We start from the raw sequence: 25,540 nt of genomic DNA, 5'->3' as shown, positions 1-25,540 counted from the left end.
AGTTATTGCTTAAAAAATAGCAAGATATAAATCCAGCAAAGAAATAATCCAACATATAAGAGCATCTTTTTTCCTAGGAAGTAATGCTTGCAAGAGCTGTCCACTGACGTGGTTAGAATTGGATGGATGAGGTCCTCTTGGACTGGGCAAGGCATGCCTTGCTTTCCTATGGCAAAAAACCTTCTGACCTTCTCAATGAAAGAAATACATACAACTTTCAGAAATAAAATGTTCTTTAACATTTAATTATATACCCAGGACTTAAATTATTTGAATAAAACAAAAGACTAACCACCTCAATAACATTGGTTCAGCATTAGTTGAACCATATACATATAATAAATGGTCATTCAAAAGCTGCATGCCCCAAAATTAGACATCTTTGGCAAACTGTATGTTCCAAATAGTCTACAAGTGAACAAAAGCTGACCTAGTTGATTTCTGGTACAAAGCTAAACTCAATATCTTTCTACAAATTTGGAAGCATGCATAGTATTTGTGCATAGTTCTTTAAACTATTTTGTTTTTCTTTTCTAAACTTTGTATTTTTCTCTGTGTTCTTGTTTTTAAAGTCCAAGTGCTGCACTTTTACTATTTTTCCAGTCACCTGAGGTAAATCTCTGGATTACAGCTTCAGCATCCATCACTTGCCAGCATGGTTCTTATAGCTTAATAACAAGAACTGGAAGATCACAAATGCCTTCTTTAAACAGAAAACCGGTATAATTTAATCTGTAGAACACAGCATAAGGTATCGAGTCTTTTTAAAAATTTGTATAGAATACATTGTATATTCTGCCCTGAAAATTACACAAACTTAATGAAGATATGTTTATATTCAGAATTCATTAGGTTAAAGTTTCAGACATATTGAATAAATGCTACTAATCCATGGGTAGCTATTCTTTCTTTCTTCCCCACAATACTTTTTGTGATAAGAAAAAAGGATAAATAGAACGGAGAAGATTTAAAAGCACAAATGGAAAATCTTACTGTGTGAACCCTGTGAGGCAAGAACTACATAATAGTGTCTCTTCTGGAAGCACTCTTAGCTTGGTCAATACAGTGTGGCAACATAAATTGAAAACAGAATTCTCTCAAACCAGAAAGAACCTCCAAAATATCAGGTGAGTAAATATGTATTGGTACATTTATAGATTTAATTATCACAACAGTGCTTTTTTGCCTAACATACATATAATAGCTTTTACCCCAGGATATATAAAACTGATAACAAGGTGACAATAAGACATTTCAGGATAACTCTATGTATAATTACATATATCAGGGGTAAGGGATTTATAGTGCAATTATTCTTGTGCTTCCAAATTTCAAGATTCAGCCACTAAATTTGAAGATAAAATACTAATTCTAGCATAATTAGCATAAAATTTAGCATCACTAAATAATTGTTAAACCTATGAAGTAACACCACCTTCCAAAAGAGACAAAAAAAAATCCAACTGCATGTTATCTACCTTTCTAGCTATATTTTCTATATACTTTGAAAACTTCTAAAACTTTAATAAAAATGTTATTCCCCTCCCCTTTAGAAACATACAAAATAAAAAAAATATTATTTCAGAGAAAGAGAAGTGCTAGGAATACAAGAAAAATAAAGATCCATTGCCTAAAAATGTAGGAATAATAAACCAACAACTTAATCATGTTTACAGGTAGTCCTTGTTGATTTATGTCACTGGGACTGCAATCATTCAAAGTTATGGCAAAGTTGTGATGATTTGGAAAGCCCTTGGAAAGCTTATGAGGCCTCCCGAAGCATTGTAAGCAGGTTCTGACCAGTTCTGGAGAATCGGGAGTGGAAAGTTTGAGTAGTTTGGAGAACCAGCAAATGCCACCTCTGATTGGCCCCACCCCCATCTATTCTCTGCCTAAGTCCCAGCTGATCGGCTGGGTCTTCTTTTGTTGCCTTGCATAGGAGGAACGGAGTTGGAAAGCAGGTTAGTGGGGTAGGGAGGGAGTAGGATTTTGCAGGATCTTTCCCCTGTGGTGGGGTGGGAATGGAGATTTTACAGTACCTTTCCCCTGTCACACCCACCAAGACACGCCCACCAAAACATGCCACGCCCACCAAGACATGCTCACAGAACCAGTAGAAAAAAAATTAATCCCACCACTGTAAGAATGGGGCACATTGTTTGGAAAACAGCATGAGTGGCCTTGGGAAGAAGGCTTGGCATGGCCAGCAGCTGCCTCACTTAGGACTAGTCTGGGAACACCTTGTTGGCAATGAGAGGGACATGGCAAGGCCAGCTGGGCCTGGCAGGGCATGTGGAACACATGACAGCAGGGACAGATGGGGGTTTGCACTGTTATGCTGAAGTGGAATAACTGGTTGTAGAGGACATGAGGCAGCACTTCTCAACAGTGTCACAGCTGAAGTTGAGATCTGGGGGTGGTGCCAATCAGTAGAGATTGCTGAAGGCCATCCACCCTCTATTTAGTCCCAAGCCACATCAATGCTGCCACTGCTACTGAGTAGTGCCACTGTGCAGGGCAGCCAGAAGATGGAGTGGTGATGATTGGTGGTAGGAGTTGAAGAAGATGCTATATTTTACGAACTGAGGCTTGGGGCTTGAAGAAACCAAGCTGGGAATGGCTTGGATTTGTCTGGGTCCTTGTCTAATGACTGGTGGATTCAGTTAACAATAGCAATTTGAAGTGCTGGGATTGCTATCACTAAGCAATGTGGTCATGTGATGTTTAGCAACAGAAATTCCAGTCCAATTACCCTAGTAACTACAGGACTACCTGTACTTATTTTAACCTATTAATTTGGAAGTTCATGGGGAGAACAGCACAAGTTCAAGACATATTCAATTTAACTCTGTCACTGGGTCTTGGGTTGTGAATATCTAAATTTCTCTACATTCATAAGTAACCACATTTTTCATGAAAACTTCAATTTGTGCATCTTTCTCTCTCTCTCTCTCACTCTCTTCCTGAACATCCTATTAATTTTGCCAAGAATGATTATTTACTCATCTGTTATTTTATTTCTATAGCCGCCCTTCTCAACAAGTGACTCTTCATATATTAATCCTTTCAGGACTAATTTCAGCAAAAATTATTTCTTTTCCAGATTTACATCTGTTTTACTATCTTATTTTGACTCCAGAAGCAATCACAATAATTGGCATAGTTTTGAGATTTTGAGGTTAAAGCATATACAGTAAGATCACAGTAGAGTACAAGTCTGCATCAATCCCAGGTCTCCACATGAACTAAGAATGGATTAGAACCAAGCCACACTCTAAATTATAAATCCCATTCCAAGGGAGAAGCCATTACAAGTGGTAAGAAGACTATGGAATAACCCTTCCACAGGCACTGGTACGGAAAGGTGAGGGAGAACCAAAAGAAAACCATCCATATTTGTAGAGGTCCCACACAGAACTTTCAGAAACAATAATGTACCTGAAGCTCCTATGACACCAGAGAAGACAGACAAGGCATGAAGGAGAACCTTGGCTCAAATACTATTTGGTTTTGTCATAGTTATTATACAAGGGAGTGTAAACTCTTCTGGGAAAAAGTTCTTAATGTTAGGGAAGTAGTGGGAACATAACATAAAATTGGCAGCAAGAGCAAGCATGGGGAAAAGGAAGTAATAATAAACTGAATGGAAAATGAATGGAAACATAGTTTTGTTAGATAAGGATCACACTTATCCAAACTATTTTGATGCAAAGGAATTGGCCTAAATTATTGACAAGATCTTAATCCAAGCAAACCCATAATTCAAAGCAAGAATGCTATTCATACATTTGCAGTTTGAAAACCATTTTTAAATTTTTGATCACAGAGTGCTAATCCTAGGAGTTGTTCTCACATATTTTCCTCACCTACATTATTAAAATGTACACTTTTACAGAAACATTTATTACTTTTACAGAAACATTTATTATTTCAGCATACTGAAAAAGTAATGAAACCAAACTTATGCAATATAGTCATGATGGCGAACCTATGGCACGTGTGCCGGAAGTGGCATGCAGAGCCATCTTTCCAGGCATGCCAGCTATCACCTGTTGCTCTTCTGGGTTCCGGCACATGCATGCGTACTGGCAAGCTAGCCTTTGTGTGCATGGGAGCACCGGAAACTGGAAGAGCAGCTCCCCAGTGAGCTTGCACGTGCCAAGAAGCTGAGCTTCTGGGTTCCAGTGCGTGCATGCGTGAAGACTAGCTGGTCTTCTGGTTTCCAGTACTCCCACACACGTACATGCGTGCTTCCATTTCAGCGCTCGGTGCCGAAAAGATCGCCAACATTGCAATATAGCATGAACATTAAATGAAGCATTCCTATAATTGCCACTTTATAAGACTATTAGAATATCTGCTAATTATTTTTAAATGCCAAAAGAACATTTCCATACGATTGCTTTACAAAAAATATTTTACATAGCCAACTAGCATAATTCATACACCTCTATGTTAAAACTAGGCAGCCTGTAATTGAAATCAATTTTGAAAGACCCTTCAAGCTTTCATATACATTTAATGAGGTTCGGAAAAAAAGAAAAAGAAAATTTAGACAATGGATGAGTGTATTAACTTGTACTGCAATAGTGTCGATGGACCTTAAATTATGACTTATTAAATAAAAAATATTTAGAATTTATTGGACTCCAATACGCCTGTATTGAAAAGAATTGTCTAGGATTTTGTTGGAGATGTAATAAGGACAACGCTTATTTAAAACACCTTTTTATAATGTCCTATACTTCCTAAATTTCAGGAGAAAGTGGTGAACCATGTAAATGTGAGTGTGTGACAAAGCTAACTTTTCAAAGGCTAAAATTCTTTTTGAATTACTTACCTAGTACATGGAATTTGACAACTGGAAAATAAATATAAATAGATTCTCTGTGCCCTTTCTATGGCAAAAAGACGGATATTACAACACTGGAAAGATAAATGCATGACCCCATTTACTCAATGGATTGAAGAATTGATTACACTTGCTATTTATGAGTAGATTGTCCATAAGCCTAGAATTTTTAATGGACAAAAGAAATATGGGGCTCATTTAGAAAAACACAGTAAGTTTTTAAAAAGCAATTAAGTGTATATGCATATTTGCACAATGTTTGCATTTGATAATTAGATGGATTTCCCCCCCTTTTTATGACCCTGTAATCCCTCAATTGAGGATAGACTTGGGGCAAATGTATGGAGCTGAGTGTTTACTGACCAGATGCCCTTCCTGATGCCTACATGGAGTTTGGAGAAGATATATTTTCCTTGCACTGTAAGAGAGAGACACCACTCGCTACCTAGGATTCAGCTCTCAACCTTCCGAGTGGGAGGTGAGCATCTTCATGGTGAGCCACCATGCCACTCGCATTTGAATATTATATATATGGAGTTATATATACACTGCTCAAAAAAATAAAGGGAACACTTAAATAACACAATGTAACTCCAAGTCAATCACACTTCTGTGAAATCAAACTGTCTACTTAGGTAACAACACTGACTGACAATCAATTTCACATGCTGTTGTGCAAATGGAATAGACAAGAAGTGGAAAGCATAGGCAGTTAGCAAGCAATCCCCAGTAAAGGAGTGGTTCTGCAGGTGGTGACCACAGACCATTTCTCAGTTCCTATGCTTTCTGGCTTATGGTTTGGTCACTTTTGAATGCTGGCGGTGCTTTCGCTCTAGTGGTAGCATGAGACGGAGTCTACAACCCACACAAGTGGCTCAGGTAGTGCAGCTCATCCAGGATGGCACATCAATGCGAGCTGTGGCAAGAAGGTTTGCTGTGTCTGTCAGCGTAGTGTCCAGAGCATGAAGGCACTATCAGGAGACAGGCCAGTACATCAGGAGACGTGGAGGAGGCCGTAGGAGGGCAACAACCCGGCATCAGGACTGCTATCTCTGCCTTTGTGCAAGGAGGGACAGGAGGAGGACTGCCAGAGCCCTGCAAAATGACCTCCAGCGGGACACAAATGTGCATGTGGTTGCTCAAATGGTCAGAAACAGACTCCATGATGGTGGTATGAGGGCCCGACGTCCACAGGTGGGGGCTGTGCTTACAGCCCAACACCGTGCAGGACGTTTGGCATTTGCCAGAGAACACCAAGATTGGCAAATTCACCACTGCCACCCTGCGCTCTTCACAGATGAAAGCAGGTTCACACTGAGCACATGTGACAGACGTGACAGGGTCTGAAGACGCCGTGGAGAACGTTCTGCTGCCTGCAACATCCTCCAGCATGACCGGTTTGGCATTGGCTCAGTAATGGTGTGGAGTGGCATTTCTTTAGGGGGGCGCACAGCCCTCCATGTGCTCACCAGAGGTAGCCTGACTGCCATTAGGTACTGAGATGAGATCCTCAGACCCCTTGTTAGACCATATGCTGGTGCGGTTGGCCCTGGGTTCCTCCTAATGCACGACAATGCTAGACCTCATGTGGCTGGAGTGTGTCAGCAGTTCCTGCAAGACGAAGGCATTGATGTTATGGACTGGCCGGCCCATTCCCCAGACCTGAATCCAATTGAGCACATCTGGGACATCATGTCTCGCTCCATCCACCAATGCCACGTTGCATCACAGACTGTCCAGGAGTTGGGGGATGCTTTAGTCCAGGTGTGGGAGGAGATCCCTCAGGAGACCATCCGCCACCTCATCAGGAGCATGCCCAGGCATTGTAGGGAGGTCATACATGCACGTGGAGGCCACACACACTACTGAGCCTCATTTTGACTTATTTTAAGAACATTACATCAAAGCTGGATCAGCCTGTAGTGTTTTTTCCACTTTAATTTTGAGTGTAACTCCAAATCCAGACCTCCATGGGTTGCTAAATTTGATTTCCATTGATATTTTTTGTGTGATTTTGTTGTCAGCATATTCAACCATATAATGAACAAAGTATTTAATAAGAATATTTCATTCATTCAGATCTAGGATGTCTTATTTTTGTGTTCCCTTTATTTTTTTGAGCAGTGTAGAATTGTAACTGGTTTCCATAACAATTAGTATTATTATTAGAATATTATATTACTAGTTTGATACCCTTGCTTCGCTACAAAACTACGTGGCCGGGCTTAGTTTTTGGGGAGGAAAATAAGGGGGGGGGGATTCTGTCTCTGCCTACCAGCATCCATTGGTATTCATCTGGCTAGCATGCTGTCAGTGTTGAGGGCTGTTTGGAAATTGAAACAGTGTTTGCGGTGTGAGCAAGAAGACAGCAAGGAGACAGCAAGAAGCCTGGGTGTGGCTTAATTCAACTGTTCTGTACTAAAGCTGCTTGGTGCTGTGAAACTAAAACTGAAACTTCTCTCCTCTGCTTGTGTTTTTCATTTGGAACAGATTTCTTTTCAGGTGGGGAGGGGGAGTAGAACTCCTCAGCATCAGAGTGTGTTAATAATAATATACAAAATACTCTGATGGTCATTTCTAAAAATCTTTTCTTAGTGAGCACCTAGAAGCCAAAAGGAACATATGTGCCAAATTTCAGGTTTGTACGCTTTACGGTTCTGGAGATTTTGTGATGATGTGTGAGTGGTATTTTGCTTTTTTATATATAGATTGTATGGTTATATATAACAATGTAACAATATATAACAATATTATAGTCTAACAATATAAATAGTATCATTATTCCTTTTTTTTATTTGTATCTTTTATTTGTATCCTTTTCACTTATTTTTAAGCACTTATTTTATTAATAATGCATTTTTGTATTTTGTTCCTTTTGTTCTTTTATTATTTTTGAAGCAATAAAAACTGTAAGAAAAAGAAAACCTTGGATAAATTTAAATAAGTTTTCATTTTTTTTAACATTTACACTTAAAACTCATGTACAAAATCAGGAAATAAACAAGAAGGAAAGGGGGGGAGTATTCACCCCCTTTGAGAGATTTCTGAATGTTTTTTAACTTTGCCACTGAAAGTTATTGGAGCAATGTGTCCATCCCAAAGCTCTAATAATTTCAGTGGCAAAGATGTGGGTCCAAAAAGGTACATAGAAGTCAGAGTGAAGAAATTACACCACAGCTTGGTTTTTCATTTATTTCACAAACATAATTAACCAACATGCAGTGGACAATGTGGAAGAGTAACCTCTTTCTTATATTAAGTAACTACTTGTAGTTGCCAAAGCTGCAATTAAGCACTGGCCTAATTTAATGATCAATCTCCCATAGTGTAATATTCTCTATGGCAAACTTAGTAACATTTAATATATGAGTAGCATAAACTACTCATTACAGGGTCTGTCACAGCATCTTTACAGAATTTAGGTAGAACTTTGACTTGACCATTCTAAAATTCTGAATTTGTTCTTTAATCATTCTCCTACTGATTTGCTTGTATGTTTGTGATGCACATGCACATTGCATCATAATGCACTTTGCTTCAGTTTCAGCTGACAGATTTCCTTTGAAATTCCCTGCATGATCCAGATTTAGAAAAAAAAGCTTCTCCTTCCAGGTTTACTTCTCCAAATAATTAAATCCTAAACTGTAGGTAATACTAATAAGCATTTGTAAGCTACAGTTTGAAACTGTCTAGCTTCTATAAGCCTACTCCTGAGACTAAGTACATTTTAGTTCAGATATGCTTACTTGTAGCTACTTAAGTATGGACAGATCAGAATCACTTCTTCTAGTGACTATGACATTATTATCTTAATACTTGACTATAATTCTGAAAAATTAAGATCTTCTGTAAAAGTACTGTACTGTTAAATGTCATCAGTAGCCAAGCAAAACTTTTACAAATTAAAATGTTTGGTTTCTAATATAATTCAGGTTCTTGTTCTATGCACATGAGCTGCACATAAAAAAACAGGCAGTTTCAATCACATCATCATAGTAGTTATCTTGATTTTTTGACCATATTCTACAGACTTACCTAGTAATGCATATATAGTATTTTAACATATTTTAAACAAACCCCAAGTTCCACATGTGCTCACTATTCTACCTTGCTTGCTTTAGTGAAAGAGTGAGTCACTGCACAATATGGAAAACAACTATGATTATACATAGCTAGTTCAGAGGCAGACTGTATTCAAATGAAGCCTCTACAGAACAATCAATTAATAGGAAAATTAGCAAGACATTTGGTCATTATAAGGAACAAGTTATAGACTCATTCCAATATCTCAATATGTTCATACTGAAAATTCAGACCCAAATTCTCACTGATGTACCTTAATATACATTTATACAACTAATTCCATTGGCTACTAGGCAGTCATTATGAATGAATCACTATCAGTCAACAGCTTCTCTGTTAATTGTAATAGATAGAACTTGTAAACTTAATATATTTTTAGAATTATCCACATAGCATATCTTTGTATGTGGCAATTTATTACAGCTTTTCAAAAAGGCAAAGATTCCCTTAAATCAAATATGTTGCAGCTATCAAAAAAGCCAGTGGAGACATCAACCAAAGGATAATACAAAGATTAAGGTACATGATAGTACTGCTCTATACCTCAATGATGAAGCCACATTTGGAATGCTATATCCAGTTCCGGGCAACACAACATGAAAAAAGGTTCTAGAAAGAGTGCAGAGAAGAAGAACAAAGATGACAATGAGTCTGGAGGCTACATCCTACATATGAAAAACAGCTAAAGGTACTAGGAATGTTTAGCTTAAGAAGGAGAAGATGAGAAGAAGGGAAATATACCAGCAGTCTTCCAAGACCTGAAGGATTGCCACAGGAAAGAAGGCATCAATTTATTCTCCATTGCACCTGAGGACAAGACAACAAGCAGTGGGTGGATGCTCATCAGATCCAACCTGGAAATAAGGAGGGATTTCCTGACAGTGAGAACTATTAAAACAATGGAACAGCTTGCCTTCTGGACTTGTGGGTGCTCCATTGCTGAAGGTTTTTAAGGAAACATTGAACAACCATTTGCTTGAACTGGTATAATGACTCCTGCCTTGGCAGAAGGTTGGACCTCAAGCCTATGATTCTATGAAGATCAATGTGGTGTCTATGCAGTTTTATCAGTAGCAATATGAAACTGGTCTGCCACTGTCTTGTTCTGTTAATTGTTGTTTGTAATTCCCAATTTGTTCTAACATTTTGAGGTTTTTCTGGTGGTCTTCTGTTTATTGTTTATTTAATAAATATCCATACTTAAAGTCTAACCCTTCTTGGCTTTTCAGAGATTAGCCATAATTGATTTTTCTGCCATTTGTCAGTTGACTGTTCATTCATCAAGTCACTACCACCTAAGAAAATAACCTATGCTTCCCCTCTTCAGTGCTTTTTTCACATTCTTGCTTCAGTCCATTCGTAGTTCTGTATTCCTGGGCTTTACATCCATACCTCTGACAATTCAACAGTGGTTATTTCTTGATAAGGACAACAGATGGCATTCCCCACCTTTTACTTCCAAGAAGAGCTAAGACTGGTGAGTGCAACCAAAAGACCAACTGATTGGTGGCTACATAAAAGAATTATGGGGGCACTCTTGCAGAGTTCAGAGCCATTCATTGTCATCCACCTTCCCCAAATGTCCTTTTTCAATATTTCTATATATACTCCCTTTTCACAGAATGTGATCTTAAGAACTTGAACTTGACTTCTCCTAGAAACCAGAAGTTGTATGCAAAACTGTCATTTCACCAAAATAACTGCATCAAGAGATGAGCTTCTCACATTTTTTTTCCCTTTCTTTCTTTTTCCTGACTTTAGTCATTGTCTTTAGAAGATGTGCAGTTGATCTCACTTTCTCACTCATGCTTCTAGCATGGTTCTTTCTCACTCATGCTTCCAGCATGGTTTATTTGTGAGTTTTGGCTACCCTCGGTAACCTACAGATTCTAGCTTTTTAGCAGTGCAAGTGGTGGCCTTTTGTTGTGCTTGCAGATGAACCTGTAAAACTCTATAATCAGCCTATTATACTTCATTAATTAGATTTACAGACCACACAATTCCATTGCAACTCTGGCAGCTACAACAGAAAACAATGAAATGCAATACTCCCCTCTCCCCCAGGACATCCAGACAACCAGAAAAAAAAAAACAGAATCCAAATGAGAAATCATCCATCAATGGGTTCAAGAGACTCTCTGCCAAGCTTCAGGGAATTAAGGATTTGTTTAAATAAGATGAGGGTGGGAACTAAACAGATCTTTAGATAAATGGAGATCTTCTATCCTTCCAGAAGACAAGTGCATCAACAACAAAAAAATCCCTTCACCTAGGTTAATGAGGTAACATTATTTGATCAACTAATCCTAGAGTAAGACAACCTTCCAGTTTGTATATGAATTGCATTCAGAACTCTACTGGTAACTGATGCAACTCACAAAACAAAGGGGTTAAATGGGCTTTGTCCATAATTGCCTGTGCCACTGTGATCTGCATCAGCTAAACCTTTCAAGTGGTCTTCAAAGATAACTCTGTGTTGAAAGGTATGTAGTAGTTTAATGAGATGACTAAAGCATGAGTGACCATTTTAAGAGTCTTCTGGTCAGACATGGTGCAAATGACACTAAATCAGTTCCTTCCTGGCCACAGCTAACATTTGAAAATATCAAATTGTACACATATCCTGAAGGGGAACTTGAGCCCTAATCAAGAGCAGAGATTGAGAATTTCCAGACCCAAACATTAAATCATGTCAGAGTTGAAACTGAATTTGGCATTCCCCATCCAGAAGCACATTGTTGCTACGTACTGAGATAAGAGCTTGACAAGACCCTCATCAGTCCATGGTATAGATGAACACCAATGTCCATTCAAAGCCCTTTCTTAAAGCCCTTGAGCAGTGATTCTTTAGTCAGAGGAAATTACCATTAAGGGGGTTGTTTGGATATATTCTGGGGAGTACAATTTGCTATTGTTCATTTGTGAGTTGAGAAACCAATTGAGGATAGCTATTGCAGAGATTATTGTATAAAGAGAGCTAGGGGGGTGACATTGTTTCAGACTAGAAAAGAGGAAATTGGATCAACTTAAGGACAACTGTCCTAGACCATGACCAACGTGGCTGTATCCAGCCACAGAGGTGCTACTCATGATGAACACCTCTTTATCTGAATCTAGAACCAGCTGTAAGAAGACCTCAATTTCCTTGGTCTACTGTAGGCCCCAGTCCTAGCAGACATGGCATATGTGAAGCCCAAAGCAGGCGGCTTGGCTTCAGAAACTGATCAACCACATGGCAAAGAGAGCAGCAGTCCCTGGTGAAACCCTTTCATGATACTACATCAAAGATGGCAATAAAACAAATATAGGAGCAGGTCAATTGCAGTAACATAGTTTGAAAACAGGCCTGATGTGGGAACTTGCAGGAGACATGAACAGTTACCAGAGCTGTCCCATGAGGAATACACAGAAAGTGGCCATTAGATTTGGCCTTGGTGAGTTTAAAGGAAAAGAACAGCTGCAGAGGAGAATTTTAGCAACTGCTACTGCTTGGTGTAATTTGCAGTAGATTTCACAAATTCTCCCCTTCTGTAAGGAATGGCAAACATGGAGCATGCACCTCTGCATCCTTAGGGCAACCTTGGTTTCACCAGTCAACATTAAGGTAATGAAACATAAAATCTGCCTTTCAACTGGACAAGACACTTACTGCGTCGAAGTCTTTGCAAAGGAAGACCAAGCTCACTGGAAAACGTACGGGCTGCATTTAATGCAGGGACAGAGCCTTCCTATCTCTTTCCACTCTCAGGAGAACCCAATTCATTTAAAAACAAAATGTGCTACAAAAAGGGCAGGGCTTCCTCTAGTAACCATATAATCAGAAGCACTTACTTTTACTGACTGCTGCCTCTTGCTGAAAACGGCGGACTTTTAACTCCTCCAAATCACCTCAGGAAACTTATTTCCCAAATTATTTCCCATCCGCTCAGTTGTGAGAAGCTTCGGAGAAAGGAGCCATCCCTTTGCTTCGGAGACGAGCAGCCAAGGCATGGAGGCTCTGGTGGCACTCGGGCGAGAATCCGCTTGCGATCGGTGGATATCTCAAAACTAGGAAAGGACGGGTTTTTTAGAGACCCATCGGGAATTACGGCGGAAGGGTCGGAATATTTCGCTGCGCACATCCAAACACAGAAAAGAACAAAGCTCCAGCTTGTGGAGGGGGGAATAGAAAGGAGAGAGCTGCTGAGATCCCCTTTTCAGCAGCGACCGATCCCCGTAAAAGGAGCCAGAAGAGCCCGTTCTAGAGTCGCCAGTGGCCGCGGCGCTTCTTCCCCTGGCTGCCCAGTCTAGAGGCGTTGTCCACGCCTAGCAGGCGTAATCCTGGAACTAACGTGCCAAGCCGCTCGGTATCTTCCGCTGTCCCTTGTTTTTCCCCTCCAGTGCCGCCCCCCGATCAGCGGCTGGGGAATCTGGCCGCTCAGGAGCGTGTTGCTTTGAAACGACCGAGTTGCTGCAGGTGGAGGGGATGCTGAGAAAGACGGATCCGGAAAGCTTCAACAAGAGGGGGGCTTTCCCCAGTGGCCTGTTGGGAAGGGGAGCGAAGATGCTGATGGGACGAAAGGAAGTTTTTCGCGGTGCTGTCAATTAAAAGCCTTGGCGCCATTCATCGGGAAGTGAAGGTTCTTCTCTCCCCCTTCGAGCAGCCCCTTTCTGCAGCCTTTCGCGGTCTCTTTCTCCGTGTTATCTGAAATTAGCCGTCCACTTCTGTGAAGCTGCACGCTCGCAAGATTTTGCCTTCATCCCTTCTTATTACGAGGGCGCTGATTCGTCCAGGCTTCTACCTTCCTTGCTTCTAGAGGCAGATCATAGAAACCGAAGCACACCGCAAGGAGGTGATTAATTAATATGCGAATCACTAAGTTAGAATAAAACAAGAGGGGCGGAAATCTGTCATGATATGAGTGAGGTACTGCACAGCTAATAGAAATTCAAAGAACGAGAGCCAAGCAAGCCCCAAAGTTCTACTCTGAATTAATAAACATGTGTTGCTTAAATTCTCTTTCACTTTTCATGCTGGATAGCCGGAAAGAACATTTTAAAAAGTCTTGCTAATTCATATTTTTTTCTCACCCTCGTCGGCACCGAATCACTCTTGTTTTTAAGAGTAAGTTTCGGCACAAATTAAAATGTTGGGACTGTATTATCAACAGCAGCATCCAAGAAGTTATTTCCAGCGATACTATGGCCGGAAACAAGTAAATTCCATGGATTTGATAAGATTTGTCTTCAGATAACAACGAAGAGCTGCGAAAGCAGCTTAGAACGTGCCACGAATGTGCAGTTTCAAGCTTCAGCTTCAGACCACTTGGAAAAATCAATATTCAGGTATATTCACCCCGACCACTCTCCAACCGAACGCTAAAATCCAAATCACAATAAAACTGGCCAAAAACTAACGTTTCTCTTGATGTTTATATGGTAGAAACGAGGGATCTGAGGATGTGACAGAGTTTAAGTGCCACACTCACCGTCCAGCTCGATTACATCTTCAGTCAGAAGTAATAGCCAAAAAAAAAAAAAAAAAGGTGTTTTGATTCCACACCACTCTTTAAAAGGAACTTCCACGCCTCATTTAACTTAACATTCTGTGTTCTTTCCTGAAGTCAATAGAGCGGGGGTTGCTTTGCGCTTAAAAACAGGGCTAGACTCTATCAAGCGAGTAAAGTGTAAGGGAGTCAATAGTACATTTAATTCACCCTGTCACGATAGCCCATCTGACATGAAAAAGCTGTAGCAAATAAGCCGGTCAGAATGGGGAGATGAACTTCAGTTTCGCGTGGTGACAATAAATAATGGAGCTAAATGTTCTACCCCCAAATTGCAATAAATCCCGCAATATGACCTACATCTCGCATCGAAAGATTCCGCTAGCCCTGGAAGAGGACAGCGGTATAAATTCTAGCCGGGGGCGGAGCAGAAGAATCACCTTCGTTCTGATTGGTGGCTGCGAGCAACGTCACGCCGCTCAGACCTCCCCTGCTTGCTTATTCTAACTGCATCTTCCTCCACCCCCGCTTATCATTATAGAAAAGGGAGGGAGCGGGAAGGGAGACGTCTTGACAGTCTCCAGCCTGTTTTCTGTTTCTAATTAAAAGACTACTGATTAGAAACCGTCGACACAAATAAGAGGCAGGCAGGGAGACAACCCCCGTTCTTCAGGCTGCTCAGGGAAGAAATGCGCTTCAGTTGAATAGGGCAAGGCTACGCACGGGAAAAGTAACAATGCGCCTTTTCAAGGGCCCCGGGATGGAAAAGGAATTAAGCAAATCCAAATTCCCTTCGGTCTTATTTATGGGGAGACCAAGTCATTATCCTCGGGGCGGGGCTTACCGCGAAGGCAGCTTCCATCCGCCAAAATAGATGAAGAGGGAGCTATCCAGTTACTCGTGGAGGGGAGGGTATCCTGCGGTATCTCTCTCTCTCTCTCGCCCTGATTTTCCATTATGGATTAAGCGGCTTTTTAATCCACGGTTTGCTCCTAAAAATTGCTGATAATTATAATCCATCTTGTCAAGGGGGGGGGGGGATCATGTTTTTGAAAGCTGCCCTAATTTTCAGGAGGGGAAAGCTGGAAGGAAAAACAAGAAGAAAGTTGTAATTATTAGCTAACCATGTTGTATTGCTTTGTTACATAAATGGGACACCTGACTTGTTTGTGAAATGTCCCTTCAATTTCAACCCTTCTGGCCAGCTATGTTAACAAACCTAAGAAAGCACCTTATAGTTCTCCTAAGGAGTCAAATGCTTCACACAAAGTGCAGCAAGCAGGCAAGGTTGTGCAACCTGGAGTTAGGTTGCTGCTTCCAGAAGTCACAGTTGCAGCCCTCTTCCACTTCTTTCCACATGTGTCTTCACTGGATCTGAGGCTGAGGCTGTCCTCTCCCCCATTGTGTTCCCCATAAAAATATGAGACTTGTGTGCAATTTGGATAGAATAAGTAGAAAGTACCAGCTAGAGTTTTGAGAATTCTAACACCATCTTTTTCACAGCCATGATAACATACATTTCTTCTAGCTTCGAACCCCAAAATGCTGTAGCAGTGAGGTCAGAGAATGGTGCTGATTAGGGACATCTACATGTACATCACATCCATTGCAAGCATATAAAAAGGGGTAGGCTTCAATCACCTGCTTGTACTCACCAATTTGGAAGCCAGAAATTGTTGCTACAGTTATGCCCTATGCTGTTCTTACAGTTTTAGTATGGGACAAGTTAAAGGACTCTGTACATTTCCTTGGCTTCAAATATTACCTTTATAAAAAGTGGAATAAGACTTAGCCTGGGAGGGAGAGGCAAGTTTTAACAGATAGCTAGAGAGGTGGGTTTATTTAAGCATTTTGCAGGGAAGGATGTTGATAGGGCTATTTTGGAGTAGTATGGTCCAATTCAGGAAGAACTTGAACTCCACAGCCCAATTTGAATGTGGTGAACAGATGGCCTCCAAGTCAGCAAACGAGTGAAATAAAGCTGTGTACTGCCGTCTTACTTATTCGAATTAACACTGGAGAAGTATTCAATAATCTAAGCTCTCCTGATGGCACTAGTCTCAGATCTGAAAAAGCAAATGATCTGCAAGTTCTAGTAATGAAAGTTGAGAATCATAATTAAAAATTTAGTTATTTAATAACTAAAGTTATATAAAATGAGTAAATTAATGACAAGTACAGCAAATGACCTTAGAGTTAATGATGGGATGGCTTCTGCCTTTCTAGCATTTCTTGTTGAAGCAGGCTCAAATTGTTGTATTTTGGACCTGTTATGTGAAGGCCTAATTCTCTTTTCTATAATGTTCAGAATGGTGAAAGGAAAGAGAAGAAGTCAAGGACCAACAACAAGGTAGATGGACACGATTGCAGCAAAAATGGATATATTATTAGAAGACCTGAAGGCTAGATTAAAGAGAGATCATCCTGGGTCTTTCTATGACAGAGTCAAGATTAACTTGATACATAATAAAAATCAAGAAATAAGTACAACCTTGAAATATTTATCAAATTTCAGATTTTTCATTTTGTTCTTGATAAGGTATGCAAAAATCTAGAAGAAAGGAAGTATGTAAGCCATTCAAAATAACACAATTATACCAAGAATATTGTCAATTAGGCCAATGAATTATTTAATCCTAACATTCAGTATTCCACAGGATCCAACCAGCTGAATTAGGTAACATGGATAGCTGTATCTTCCTCTAGTATTTAAAATAAGATGCATGTGATTTAAGAGGCAAAAAAGCCCACCATCAAAAGCCAGTCTTCCATGAATTTGTCTGATTACTTTTTAAAACTTTCTAAATTAGCTATTACCTAACTGATGGCAGCCAATTCCACAGTTTATTTATATGTTATGTAAATAAATATTTTCTTTTATCCATCTTGACTCTTCATACTTTTAGTTGTAAAGAATATTCTAAGGTTCTTCTATTGGATGAAAGATACTAATGTTAACATGCAGTTCATATTTTTATGTCACTTCATGTACATCATTTCAATGATCCAGAGATAATATGGAAATCTGAAAATAATCACATCAGTTTTAAGGTTCCAGATCAATACGCATGCCCTGAAAAAATTCCATAGCTTCAAATTGCTTTGGAAAAAAAATTTAGCTGTTCATTTGTTTGTTTTTTCCAATAAAGGAAAATATGTGTAACTCAAGGTGGAAACATGAAGTCCTTGATGATCTCTGAGTTTGATAGTTTTCTTGCCAGCTTTTCATTACTCAAATCGTACTGATGATATTACCTAGTTTGGGTAATGAAATGCTGGCAAGAAAACAACCAAGCAACCCTGGTTTTTCTCCCCTTGTCCCTCAGTACAGTATAATAGAGAATGGCAAATGCTTTTAAGGATGAAATATGTAGCTATACAGAAATATTATTTTAAACATGATGTGGTTTTATGACATTTACAAAATAATCCATTCCAATTATAATTTTAAATTATATCGCTACTTATTTCATATGCATGTTGTTAGATAAATAAACAATTCTGAATTATCATGAAGTCACTTAAAGAGAAAAATTTGCAACATATAAACCCAATTAGTTGAATTTGCACTTAATATTAAGCCTTGGTCAATGTCAGGATTCCGGCGATTGCCCTAATTGAATGCTTTACAAGTTGACAAATGGCTTATTTACAACAACCCATTTTTCATAATTCACAAATATATGTATTTGTATAATGGATTCACATTATACAAAATATATTTACAAAATATTTCTTGCTTTATGTTGTGAAAGTTTTTATGATTGTGTGTGTATATATAATAAATATATACAAACATATAAAATAAAGTAATTAATAATTAGGTACAAATAGTATTATACTGTAAGTGATATATATAAATAAAGTCAAAATTTCCATGTAAGTAGCATAAGTAACAGAGCCTCTGTGGCACAGTGGTTAGAGTGCAGTACTGCAAGCTACTTCTGCAGCCAGCTGCCTACAATTTGGCAGTTCAAATCCCACCAGGCTTAAGGTTGACTCAGCCTTCCATCCTTCTGAGGTGGGTAAAATGAGGACCCAAATTGTTGGGGGCAATATGCTGACTTTGTAAACCGCTTAGAGAGGGCTGTAAAGTACTAAGTGCTATTGCTATTGCTATATGTAAATAAAATCAAAATTTCCATGGCAGAAATTATAAAAATATTTATGTGGAACTCAACACTATTTGATTAACTGGAATTTTGATAAACATTGGATTGTTTCTTCATTGAAGAGAATGGCTCAAATTTAGTACAAAATGGGATAGTCTAAGCAATAATTTCTTTAACTATCATTAATGAAGCATGCCACAATAGTTGTATTAATACTTAATTTTAAGACATAAACCATGATAGATAAACAACTAATTTTGAAGAATAAATTAACTAAAATATAATACAAGCACCATATAGGTTAATGCAATATACAAATACAATAACTGAGTTATTCTCAGAATTTTAAATAGGTTAAGTGGATAAATGCCTAACTACTTTAAAATGATAGGTTTTATCTTTTGAGATAAATTTATCTTTGTCTTATTTCATTTTCTCACTTTCATAGATCTGATTAATGTTAAGAGCCTATGAAAGCTTTCAAATAAACCTCTCATTGTTCATAAAATATAAACCTCTCATTGTTCATAAAATAAAAGGCATTTAATCATTTGAACTGAAATAATTATCATTTCTCATACAAAACCAATATCTGTTATTGTTCACATATTAAAGCATGCCTTTATGAGTGTATCAGTTAATTAAGCAACATTCTGGGATTTGAATCCTGCAATCAGAATACAATTTTTTGGGTTTCTCTTTTTTGTGAATAAAGAACTCCAAATAGTTTTCCCCCCTAATACTATTCTGCTTATTTCAGCGTTACCTCCTGGATTAAAAGGTAAAGATGTGGAAAATAATTACAGTTTAAAATATCTCTAGTGTGAAACACCACAACTTTAGTGCTAAAGTTGTTTTAAGTTTGATATTGATTGTTAAGATTGTTCAATGTCTCTGCTTCATCCATTCAATGCCTCTGAAAGGACTGGTAACCACCCTCCCTTTTAAAGTTCAGAATATTCAATATTTTGCTACTTCCTCTGCTTTTGAATTTATCTCTTTTTCAGAGGAAAATAAGATTTAACTAACTGCGAAGAGTTTTTCTTTCCACTGCTGATGCTATTCCATTCTTCTTTTATTATCTTCTTCTATTTTGGTTTTGGTCCTATGTTTACCACTTAATGAACTGTTTTTTAATCCTAATACTTTTCTAGATTCTTTTATAAGCATGGTCTTCTATATTTTTTGACAAACTAACTCTTTTTGATCCCTCTTTGTGCTGTAGTTATCACCCTGTGTCTCTGTTTATTTATCTAACCTCTTTGAGAGGGTTGATTCTTCATCTTCTAATGTTTATAATCAATCAGGTTTGGGAGAGGGCCATTTATCTGAGGCAATGCTTTAAAAAAAACCTCTGACTCATATTTTAGAGGTCAAGTCCTTGTGCCTGACACCACTGTTTCCTAACCATGCACTTGATTGTTGAAAAAATGTTTACTTTCTCCTTTGCTGCATTATTGCAAAACAGATTACAATCCCTAGGATATCTCCTTAAAAAGAGATCAATGCTTGTTCCTATTATTTAAAATCCATTATATATTTTCTTAGGAGCCATGATTCATGATCCAAGTATTGGCATTTTCTCTGGGATGTCCTACCATTGCTTTAAGCTAAATTAAGAAAGAGATTGTCATGCATTAAACTGATCATTGTTTCCCTAATCTATTGTGCCTTCTCCATTTGTCTCTCAGATCATCAGAGTTTCCTCCACTTACAACCTCAGAATGTTAATAATCAGCTAACTTTAATAATTTATTGAACTTATTGCAGGGATCACTAATTCTCATTCATCATTCATTTGATGAATATGTGTAGAGTCTGGAAGCAATAAGCAGGCAGAGGAGTCTGCAGCTTTATTAGCATCTGCTTTATTTGTTTCATGCAAGATTATGACAATAGTCTTCTGGCAGGTGTACCTAACTCTATTCTCCATCCCCAAACTTTTTTTTTAAATTTTTATTGGTTTTTAAAAACAAACATAAACAAACAAAACATAAAAACATAAAAACATCAAGCCATCTTCCATATATGTTCATACAGTGTGCCGGTTGGTTTACAAATTGTTTTGTGCTTCCATTTCGTAGTCTTCAATTACAATTACATTGCATATAATCTCATATTTTCAATCAAAAATTAAATACCTTAGTATCATTATTAATCAATCATTTGACTATACTTTTATTCATTCATGTTTTACAAGATAATCATGATTTACTTAGTTTGTTTTATAACAGTTCATATTATCATCCCAAATCTATCCTAAAATCATTTTGTAGTTATAAGAAAGAAATACATCTTTATATATTTATTATTTTCTAAAAGTCTACATATTTCATTACTGTATTTTATTGTCTAACCATTGATAGAATAGATCCCAAATTTTATAAAATTGTTTATCCTCTTGTTCTCTAATTTCAAATGTCAATCTACTCATTTCAGCACATTCCAATATTTTCTTAATGATTTTCTCCTGTGATGGTATTTTCTCATTTTTCCAGTTTTTAGCAAATACAATCCTAGCCACTGTTAATACATTTACAATCAGGTATTTCAAGTCTTTACTATATATTTCAGGTAAAATTCCCAATACAAATATCTCTGGTCTCAAGTCTATATGTTTTTTTGTCATTTTTTCCAACCACATGTAGATTTTAGTCCAGTATTTTTTAGCATCCGCATAAGTCCACCACATATGGTAATATGAGCCGGGTGTCTGATGACATTTCCAACATTTTTTGGATTTATTCTTGAACATTCTTGCTATTCTTGTTGGGGGGAAATGCCACCTGTAAAACATCTTATACAAATTTTCTTTATATGCTGTTGACATTGTCATTTTATAATTTTGAGACCACAATTTTTGCCATTTCTCTAAATCGATCCCATATCCAAAATTCTTCCCCCAAGCAATCATAGTTTCTTTAACTTGTTCTTCTTCTAATTTAATTTCTAATAAATATCCATACAATTTTTTAATCACCTTTTCATCAGTACTTGTCAAAATCTTATCTAAGTCAGTCAGTTTATCATAGAAACCTTCCATTTTCCATCCCCAATCTTAATACAGAACCTTAATGCTTGGGCTGCTTTGGACTTTCCGTGCTATTTTTATATCTCATTACAGCACAGAATTCTTTAATGGTTCTCTATCTTTCTCTTAGTGTTTCAGATTGTTTCCTGCTTTACAGAAAAGATTCAGGAGATGCTGGAAAAAACCAACACCTGGAGCACATCACATGGATAAGAACTCCTATTTGCATCTATCCTGGGGTAAAAAGGGGAAAGAAATATTCTCATTTTTCACTGAGATTGCGGGAGATCCAGTGGCCTTATTTAAAGTCACTTGTTCCCTTTCAAGGAGGACTGATTAGCAACTTCTTTCATACTGTCACTGTGATGATGTCAGCTTTGGAAGCCATATTAAGATCCGATGCTCCCATGCTGCCACAATTGAGCCTGGGAAAGTGGGAGTGGGGAATTCATTTGAGTATATCTAGTTAGACAAAATAAAATTCTCTTGCTGGTTCCAGGTCATGTGAAAAGGAATTCTTACTTTGGGACAGATAGTGATTGGGCCATGTGATGTGATGATGGCTAAGGGGGCATGGGTTTGTAGTTTTTACTTTTGCGAAGAAGCCCGAAACTTTCAGACTCGGGATTCCACAGATGTACCAGTTACTGTCCAAATAAAAAGAACCTTTGAGAGATATCTGTCTTGGAGTTATTGGTTGGAATGGAGGTTTGCTGGAACTCTGACAGATGATTTTACTCAACACATAATCAGTTTATTCACTTGCACCAAATCTTCATTTCATGTTACCAGAGTTTGATAAAGGAAGTAGGGCAAAATCTTGTCCTTTAATAGATTTCTGGTTTATGAGTTTGAGGAAATAGATAAAGGGTTTGTGTCATGACCTTCACCAAATAGAGTTTAAACCCTTTCCTTTCTTGTTGCTGTGGGTTGTCAGGGAGGTGTAAATAATTAAATCCTGGAAGTTACCAGTATCTCTTTCCTGGAGAGTATTGTCCTGGTTGTCTTTTAATAAAGGGTGTAGCCTTTTGAAAAGGGTTTCCCTGAACCAACAGTATTGATATCTAATACCTGATTTGCAAACTTTTGTTTTTAAAGATACTGTTGAGAATGATGTATGATTTTATTTGCAGAGAGATCTAGAGGGTACAGATCATATGGACCCTTTTCAATCAGGATTTAAATTAGTATGTGGAATGAAAATGGCATTGGTCTCTGGTAGATAATTTTTATCAGCAGTTGGATTCAGACATATTTCTCTGTCCTATTTTATCACCCAAACCATGCTATCCTTCTGTAGGGTTAGAGGTCAAAAGCATTATTTTACAGTGGTTCCGGGCTTCCTAAGTGTGATTTCAATCACAAATTGAAATGGTTTCTGGATGAATAACAACCCTGTCTTGCTACATTTCTTTTGCTGGTTTCCTATCCAGGTTTTTACAGCCTTTAGACATTGGGTCAAAATCTTCACAGCATCTCCAACCTGGCTTGGTTTGGAAATGTACACTTGAGTATTCAGCAGACAATTTCTCATCTCAGTTCTATAGATAAGTTCTCAATAAGTTTCATGTAAATATTAAAAAGTACAGGGGAGAGGATTCCATGCTATGGAACCTTCCAAGGGAATGCATATTAGACACTCATTCTTTCAAAAACCAACTGGTATGCCCGTTTAAGGAAAAAAAGCAAAACTATTGCAAAACATAACTGAATTCTCACACCTCACAGATAGTTTCTCCATTATTGTAGTTTTATTATGTTATTGCCTAATAAAAAGAGAGGAGGAGGAGGAAAACATCAAAGTCTGATACAAAATGTTGCTGATAGGCAGGACCAGGAAGGGTGTCTATATCTGAAGGGGACATACCAAATTTCTCTTTTAAGACATCTAGCATGACCTACCAGAGTTACTGTCAGCCCTCCCAGATAAACCAGATAGGAAACATGATCGGATAGGCTAGTTCTATTTTTAATAGAATCCTGTAAGCCTAAATGTACGAATCTCCTGCCATCTTCTTTTTATAACCGGATCAATAAGGTGAATCCTTCCTATATTTCTTTCTCTGACTGCTAAGCAACTCTGGCTTTTTGTCTTCTTGCCTGTCCTTCCCTATGCAGTATTTCTCATCCCTGAGGACATTTCCATATACCAGTAATATATATTCCCCCAGTGATCCAAAGCAGCCAAAGAGCGTTATTGCCTTATTTACTTCATCAGAGATCATTGACCAAAAAAGAGTAGGTGGGGCATACAATACAGTTATATTGTAGTATATTTCTCTATATTTTCTTCTCCAAACTTCTAATTGAATCACATTAATCTAATTAAGCCAACTTTAAAACAAAACAATCTCAGAAAAAAATCCTGCTCAATCTGTCCTTTATAATTAAATGTTTATTGTAATAAAGTTGCATAAATAATGAGAAACTAGTCACACTACATAAATACAATAGCAGTATTTTAGTTATTTTTCTTAAATTATTTTTGCTATTTCTAAACAAAAAAGTTCAATTAAAAAAATAAGTTTTGGGGAGAAGGCGGAGCTTCGTCGCTGCGATACAGCTGCAATCTCGGGGCTCCGAGATCGCAGCTGATATCTTCGCCCCTGGTCGGTCCCAACGGACCTAAACTGTCCCGTAGAGATGGTGACAGTAAGGGGCGCGTTCTGTTGATCCCAGGGACATCGCAAAGTCCCTGGTTGATCCAGGAGAAGCCCTTTTACCATCGGCGGAGAGGCAGCCATCAAGCTGCTGAAGCTGGGACAGCTCCGGAAGGAAGAGACAGAAAGAGAAAGTGTATCGGCTGGTGAGGACTTTTTTTTTAATACTTGGGACTTAAGGACACTCTAGACTGAGAAGAAATCTGTAAAATCCTTGACAAAATTTGACTTAGCGGCGATTTTTCAAAGAATGTCAAAGTGAGGCTTGGCTTTTTACTTTTACTTTTTTTTTTCTTCACTGAACTTCTATTGCGATCTAGTTAATCAGACTGGTTTTTTCTTTTATATTAACTTGTTCTTTTTTCTCCTTTTTGACTGTTTATATTTTTTAAAATAGAGGCTCCCTTTAGTATTTTTTTTAAAATATATATAGATATACATATATATTTTTTAGGCTTTTTTGGGGGGGAAAGAAGGGGGAGTGGATTAAAGAAACTTTGTAACACTGCCAACTAGAGGCTTGAAAATACTTTATTTGAAGTTGAGAGCTGTGAAAAAAAATTCTCTCAAGGTCACTGGAAACGATAAGATAGAGGGAAGAGCACTGGAGAATGTTTACACAGGTGCTCTTTGGGACTTCTATTATCAATTGAACATTTGAAGCTTGGCTTTGAAATTTGTGGAGAAGCCAAAATAAGAGCCTTGGATAAATAAAAGGCAGTGTGCGTTTTTTTTTTTTTTTTTTTTTAACTTTCTATTAGCTGTTTTAACCCTCCTCTTCAACCCCACAGTATTTTGTAATATTGGTATATTTATTTTTTATTTTATTTCATTTTTATTTTTTATTTTTTTAAAGGGGAAGCCTCATAATATTCTTTTCTCCTTTTTTCTCACTGGGATTGTTGCCTCTCCATCTCTACTTTTGACTTATTCTTATGGCTATTTTTCATTTTTTGAGATCTTTCAATTGGATTAAGGTGTGAAGAACCTGAAGAACCTTTTTCTTTTTTTTTTCTATTATTTTTTAATATTATTGGGTTTTATTTTATTTTTTATTTTTCTCTTTATTTTTAATTTTTACTTTTGAATCATAATTGATTATTCCACAACAGGATTAAGGTCTAGAAGAACCTGAAGAATCTCCCTTTTTTTAATTTTGGGCTTTTTACTTTTTACTGGCTTTTTTGTGTGTGTGTGTGTTTTCCTCTTTCCTAACTGGATTATAATTGGCCACCTTACTAATTGGATTAAAAGAGCTGGAAGACTCTGAGCTACTTAAATGAGTAAGAAAATTTTTACCTTCGGGCATCTCAACT

The 25,540-nt window shown here is 37.8% G+C and overlaps 1 protein-coding gene across 12 annotated transcripts in view; it reads right to left on the bottom strand.

Annotated features, from left to right (window-relative positions):
* SNTG1 (syntrophin gamma 1) overlaps positions 1–15,340 on the bottom strand; it is a 222,200-nt gene extending 206,860 nt beyond the window's left edge. For 10 of the 12 annotated variants that reach the window (XM_087961719.1, XM_087961720.1, XM_087961718.1 and 7 more), the window contains exon 1: positions 12,767–14,069. The gene's annotated coding sequence lies outside the window, so the exon portion shown is untranslated. Of the gene's footprint in view, positions 1–12,766; positions 14,070–15,265 lie in introns of those variants that run through there. The other 2 variants (XM_087961717.1, XM_087961721.1) reach the window with 2 other exon arrangements.
* Positions 15,341–25,540: the final 10,200 nt, after the last annotated feature.

Source organism: Notechis scutatus, chromosome 3 (assembly GCF_049901735.1).
Source record: "Notechis scutatus isolate UNSWTSFEM ecotype Mainland chromosome 3, rNotScu1.2, whole genome shotgun sequence".
Classification (NCBI taxonomy): Eukaryota; Metazoa; Chordata; class Lepidosauria; order Squamata; family Elapidae; genus Notechis; species Notechis scutatus.
The sequence above is the reverse complement of the archived record's forward strand: the minus strand, read 5'-3'. Positions and strand labels throughout refer to the sequence as shown.